The sequence below is a fragment of the Heptranchias perlo genome, chromosome 33 (genome assembly GCF_035084215.1).
Source record: "Heptranchias perlo isolate sHepPer1 chromosome 33, sHepPer1.hap1, whole genome shotgun sequence".
Classification (NCBI taxonomy): Eukaryota; Metazoa; Chordata; class Chondrichthyes; order Hexanchiformes; family Hexanchidae; genus Heptranchias; species Heptranchias perlo.
Genome location: NC_090357.1, coordinates 13643801 through 13649800, shown reverse-complemented (window position 1 = coordinate 13649800; position 6000 = coordinate 13643801). Strand labels below are relative to the sequence as shown.

At 46.0% G+C, this 6000-nt stretch overlaps 1 long non-coding RNA gene across 1 annotated transcript; it reads right to left on the bottom strand.

Annotated features, from left to right (window-relative positions):
- Positions 1-2191: 2191 nt before the first annotated feature.
- Positions 2192-3663, bottom strand: LOC137301311 (uncharacterized). The gene is made up of 2 exons (XR_010958268.1): positions 3441-3663; positions 2192-2816 (listed from the first exon to the last, which is right to left on the bottom strand). It is a non-coding gene; the product is annotated as an uncharacterized lncRNA (long non-coding RNA).
- Positions 3664-6000: the final 2337 nt, after the last annotated feature.

Genomic DNA, 6000 nt, shown 5'->3' with positions numbered 1-6000 from the left:
GCTACCAGCGGCCGCGGATTAATTGTGCACCACGATCCCAGTGCCCGTTTTCGGGGGTTATCCAATATAACCCCCTAAGGGTTTCAAGCAATGGATCTTTTGGTATTCTCCAGTTCTTGTTGGGTTCATGACGTTACTCAAACTAAAGAGATCCATGAGAGTTTGCTCTTGTATTTCAGATGAAATTCTCTAACTGAGATGCTGGAGCCAAATTTAAGGGCGTAAACGGAGCAGTAGTGGACTAAAAATGGCATCAGGCCACTTACCCCTCTGGCCGCCATCATTTTGGTTAATGTCCTGAGATGGTCGGTTGGAACGCCCATCGGTTTAAGGCAGGAGGTGACATAATATGCAAATTGGCATCCTATGACATACATCTGAACCTGATTGCACTTTTGAGGTACAAATGCATAGAGTGTGCATGGGACATACCAAATGTTGAGCGAACTAACCAGTTCTGAAAGGGACCTCTGGAGGCCTCTCAAAAAGCATCCAATGTTTCTTTTTCACTTTTTATTTTTGAGGACCACCTCCACCCCCAGCTCCAACTGTCAGCCGGTCAATTTCCCATCTGTCCAGAACCAGCGAGCTGCCACTTAGGGCCCGCAGCTTGCATGTAACTGAGATCCAGGTCTCAAAATGGCTCGGGCCTCATTACGGTAACAGCAGACGGGTGGAGGGTGCCCTCCACTTGTTGACAGTCCGTTGAGCAACTCATGTTAAATCACCCCCATGATCTGCATGACAGCTGTTTGAGTGTCCACCAAAGCTGCCAATTGTGCTAGCCTGGACTCCTGCAGTGAGGGCCTAGCTCCAGCTTCTCTGGAGGTTGGTACACTCTCCAGGGTAGACTGCAGAGTAGTGATGCCACACCAGATGACACCCCAAAGGTTGGATGCAGACTCCTTCACAGTCAGCCAGGGAATCCAGCAACTGCCACAAAGCCACGCGCTCTGTCCCATTGACTACCGAGGTTAGTGATGAAATGCTCAGCCCAGGCACATAGGGTGTCAGTCACCTGCTTTATGCAGCTGTGAACTGCAGACTGCAAGACGTGGCCAATGCCTCCTGTTCTCCAGACTGAAAAGATCCAGTGGCATAAAAATTCTGGGCTGTGGTGACTTTGAGGGTCACTGGCATGACATAGAACCCTGGTCCAACAGGTCTTGTTGCTGGAGGTTGCAGAGGTCAGCCTGTCTGCAGAGGGGTAGCCTCCTCCTGCACTGCTCCTCAGTTAGGCGCAGTATCTCCTCAGGTAGTCATGGCCTGGAGACTCTGTGTGCTGGATTATGGCCTCCTGCGTGCAGCTCCCCCTCGCCTGATGTGTTCTGAGGTGGTGGCGGTTGCTGAGGCTGCTGCTCCTCCTCCAAGTCTTCCTCCATCCAGAAGAAATAAGCAGCTCGCATAATAAGAGGCACCTTATTAAACAGTTGTAATGCAAACAATGTCAAGAGGTCGTGATCTGGAAGCTGGAAACACTCCTGCCAATCCAGACAGTAAAAGCTCCTGTAATCTAGTGACCTGCAGCTGAGAGCCCCATTTTACACTGCTTCAGGAGCTCTCAGACACCAATCCTGCTGGGTTTTGTTAGCAGATCTGACAGTGGGTCAAGCAGCCACAAATTTGAGTCAATTTGCAGCGGGAGCAGGTATGATGTTATCGGATCCTGACTTTGACCCTTTAATTCAGATCCTGCTTGCCTGGTGCAGGCACCTGACACACAGCCACAAACAGATCAGTTAAAGTGGTGGGAGGTGACCATGGGGGAGGGAACTGTGCAGGGTAGCCACAGGTGCAACTTTGATCTTCTGCCTGGACTGCTTCAGCTGGGTGGGAGAGGGTGGTGTTAAAATCGGCCCATAATATTACAATTAAAATCAATATCCAGGTAATCTGGGCAATCATAATTAACAATTGCTCTCACCAGTTTAGAATATCCAATTAAAAATAGATGACAATACCAATAAAATTATCAGGTTATTATGATTTTAAAATTGTCTACTAATCAAGTTACCTGTCGCTCTGTAAATTGCTCACATATTTGGGGGTTGGGTTTGGAATGGTCAGGGCTGCATAACATTGTTGACAGAATTCTCAAGAATTCACGTGCACAATATTATTTGATAGTCTGAAGAAGGGAAAGGAATCAACTTTGTCCCAGCCACATCACGCTATTGATATCAATCAAGCATTTATTACAATCATTATGTAAATGTTTATTTAAAGTAACTTGCACTATACACAGAAGATTCTGTATGCGTGCACATATCAAAAGGGAATAAAGGCATGAAATTACAACTGATGATACCAGTTAGCAACTTCTAACACAATCATATGATTTTCCTCTGCATACCATTATAATGGAAATGTTAACTGATTCATTGCCAATAGTAGCTCTATATAATTATAAAGCATTTAAAGTTCTGAAGTAAAAATCAACATTATGTAGTAGATGGATTTACATTTTAACAGATGCAGATGCATTTTATGCAAGTGCAAAATGAATTGAATATGCCACAAGCAACACAGACAAACTAAAAAATGAGAAGTTTGTGGTACAATACATTTCATAGCACGAAATTATTTGGTGTCAGTAAGAACTGAAATGGCTGTATTTCTTCCATACTTTCTAAGTAAAAATTGTTTCCCTGGTCCATCTGCAAAGCATTTTAATAATGAGATTTTGCCACAACAACAGCAATAATGGTTATTAATAGAATGATTCCAAGTACAGTTGCTGCTATGTTCCATTTTTTAGCAGTCGTGGATGTAGCTGTGGCTCTTTCCATGTTTCCCAGTTCAGCGGCATTTTTAGCCTGCAAGCAGAATTTAACATTTATTAATAAAAGAAAATAAATAATTGATGCATATAATCGGCATATTAGAAAAGTAGATGTCCAAGGAGTTTGAAATCATCTCCTTAATAGAATTCCGACTGGTACCAGGGAAATAGTGTGCGACAACAGGAAGTTTGCAATAATAAGATTTGTTGCTACAAGGCTACTCTGTATTCAGAACAACACTGAATATTCTCGTTAGATCCCATTACGTAATTTCAATAGATTGAACCACTGTTAAAACAGTATAGCAATACGTTATAAAACTCTATGACAAGCTGATTTGAGAAATTGCACAGAACAGAGATTTAAATCAAACGCGCTTTCGTTCAAGTTGGATTTCGAGATGTAGTATACAGGATACAACGTGTAACAATTGAGAAAACAAAACCTGATAATTTAAGAGATTAGAATTAGAGATGACCAAATGCAATAAGAGGAAACTGATGCAAAAATTGTACAAGAACTATTTTCTTTTTATGCAATTTTATTATTAAAAAAACCCACTGTCATAAATAATAGTAAATGTATGTAGGCTTAATCTTTGTTTTGTTTAATAACTCTGTAAAATTCTGAAAAAAATCACACCCTTGGATAACCAACCTGACAAGAGTAAAACAACGCCACTAAACCAAGGGGGAAACAGCAAAACAGCAAATTAAAGATGGACCACGGCAGGTATGAATTGCTCTGTGAGCTCGGCATCTCGTTGAACTTCTCAACAATGTCAAACGTGAATTTCCTCTGTCTTCTTTCTGTTATTCCGCAGTGCTATCTTTATTCAGTTCTTCGGTCACCCTTTATACTGTGCCACTTTTAATTGTGGGTGGGTCCTGACTGAGAACGTGCATACGAAAAATCTTGGCAAGGACTAGTCCGTTCCTTTCCGGCCATAAAAGGACAAACTTATAGAAATGGTAAAGAAATTCGATTTTTATTTGGCAAATTCAGAAAAAGTAAGTACAAACTAATTTAAAAAACTTCTTTGAAACACAAAATAAAAGTGCAAAGCAGTTCAAGAAATGTGTGGAGAAGAGAGTAGATTGTAAGAGTTACAAACAAACTCTTGGGTAAATTATAGAATCATAGAATGGTTACAGCACAGAAGGAGGCCATTCGGCCCATCGAGCCTGTGCCGGCTCTTTGTAAGAGTGATCCAGTTCGGCCCATTCCCCCACCCTTTCCCCGTAGCCCTGCAAATTATTTCCCCTCAAGTATTTATCCAATTCCTTTTTGACAGCCACAATTGAACTTGTTTCCACTGCCCTTTCAGGCAGCACATTACGGATCATAACCACTCGCTGCGTAAAAAAGTTGTTCCTCATGTCGCCTTTGGTTCTTTTGCCAATCACCTTAAATCTGTGTCGTCTGGTTCTTGATCCTTCCACCAATGGGAACAATTTCTCTTTATTTACTTTATCTAAACCCTTCATGATTTTGAACCCATCATGATTTTGAACACTTCTAGCAAATCTCCTCTCAACCTTCTCTGCTCTAAGGAGAACAATCCCAGCTTCTCCAATCTATCCACCGAACTGAAGTCCTTCATCCCTGGAACCATTCTAGTAAACCTTTTCTGCACCCTCTCTAAGGCCTTCACATCCTTTCTAAAGTGCAGTCCCCAGATTTGGACACAATGGGCCCGATTTTACCAGGGGTGCGGGTTCTGGGCGGGTGGGCCAGCGGGCGCGTTTTCAACGCGCCCGGTGAAATTAGTGGGTTGCCCGCGCGATCGTAGCAGGCAACACACTAATTGGATCCACTTACCTGCTCCTCCGAGTTCCCCGATGCTGATCTGCGCGTCGGGCGGGCTGCGCATGCGCAGTAAGATCTGTCAGCTGGAGGCGCTCTATTTAAAGAGGCAGTCTTCCACTGACAGATGCTGCCAAAAACAGCAAAAATTACAGCATGGAGCAGCCCAGGGGGAAGGCTGCTCCCAGTTTGATGATGCCTCACCCCAGGTATCATTAGATGGGGTGAGGAGGAGGGGGAGGACAGAGATCTTCCCCCCGGCGGGCGGGAGGAAGCGGCCTGCCTCTGCCACCAAGAAGGCCTGGCTCGAGGTGGCAGAGGAGGTCATCAGCGCCACCAACATATCGCCCACCTGCATACAGTGCAGGAGGCGCTCCAATGACCTCAGTAGGTCAGCCACAATGAGAACACTTACTCATTCCCCTACACTCTGTCTGCCACAACACTGCCCCCACCCTTCAGCACTGCCAACACTACTCTGTCACATCACCCCTCATACCCACTCAAACCTCATCCTCATCTTACCTGCACCTACTCACCTCGCGAGTACTCACCCCGCCACTACCATGCAACCCAATCCTCATACAATCTCATGGCTCTATCCCATACTCACCCTCTCGTGCATCTCTCTCACGGCCAGCCTCACTCAACCTGCCACCACCTGTGCTGCAGCCACAGGGCATGCATCACATATGTGCAGTAGGCAGCGTAAGACAAACGTGTCGTGAGCATGAAGGGGATGCACAAGGGTGTTTGAGGGTTTGTCATGGTTCTTACATCTATTGACTTAAAGAACAACTCACATCACACATTATATTGGCACCAATACTGCCATGTCTTCGCGAATCCTGACCGGTTTGTGGAATAATGCCCGCTCCTGGGTATCCCTATGATGACCCACCACTGATGCCACCCAGTGTGTCACTGCAGAGTGGGTGTAGGTGTATTTGCAGGGCTCTTCTGCGCAGACGACTGAGAGACATCGGGTATGTCCCCGGCTGCAGCCTGGAAGGCTGTGGAGCAGAAGTTCGGTAGGGCAGTGGTGACTTTGACAGCGACAGGTAGGAAGATGGTGCACGGGCCAGCCAGGAGCAGCTCGGCATGAAAGAGGCTGCAGATGTCCACGGCTACATGTCGACTGACTCTGAGCCTCCGTGTGCACTGCTGCTCAGAGAGGTCCAGGAGGTTGAGCCTCGGTCTGTGGAACGTGTGGCGAGGGTAGTGCCCTCTGCGACGCATCTCTCTCTGCGGTAGCCCTCCCTCCTGCTGTACAGGTGGATGTGTCACAGCACTCTGTTGTGGAGCTCCACGTGTCAGAGGTGGACGGCGTGGATGGCGAGGCTGGTGAGGCTGGTGATGCTGTTCGTCCTCCGAGGAGGTCATGACTGCAGCTCTGGCGGCCCCCATCCGC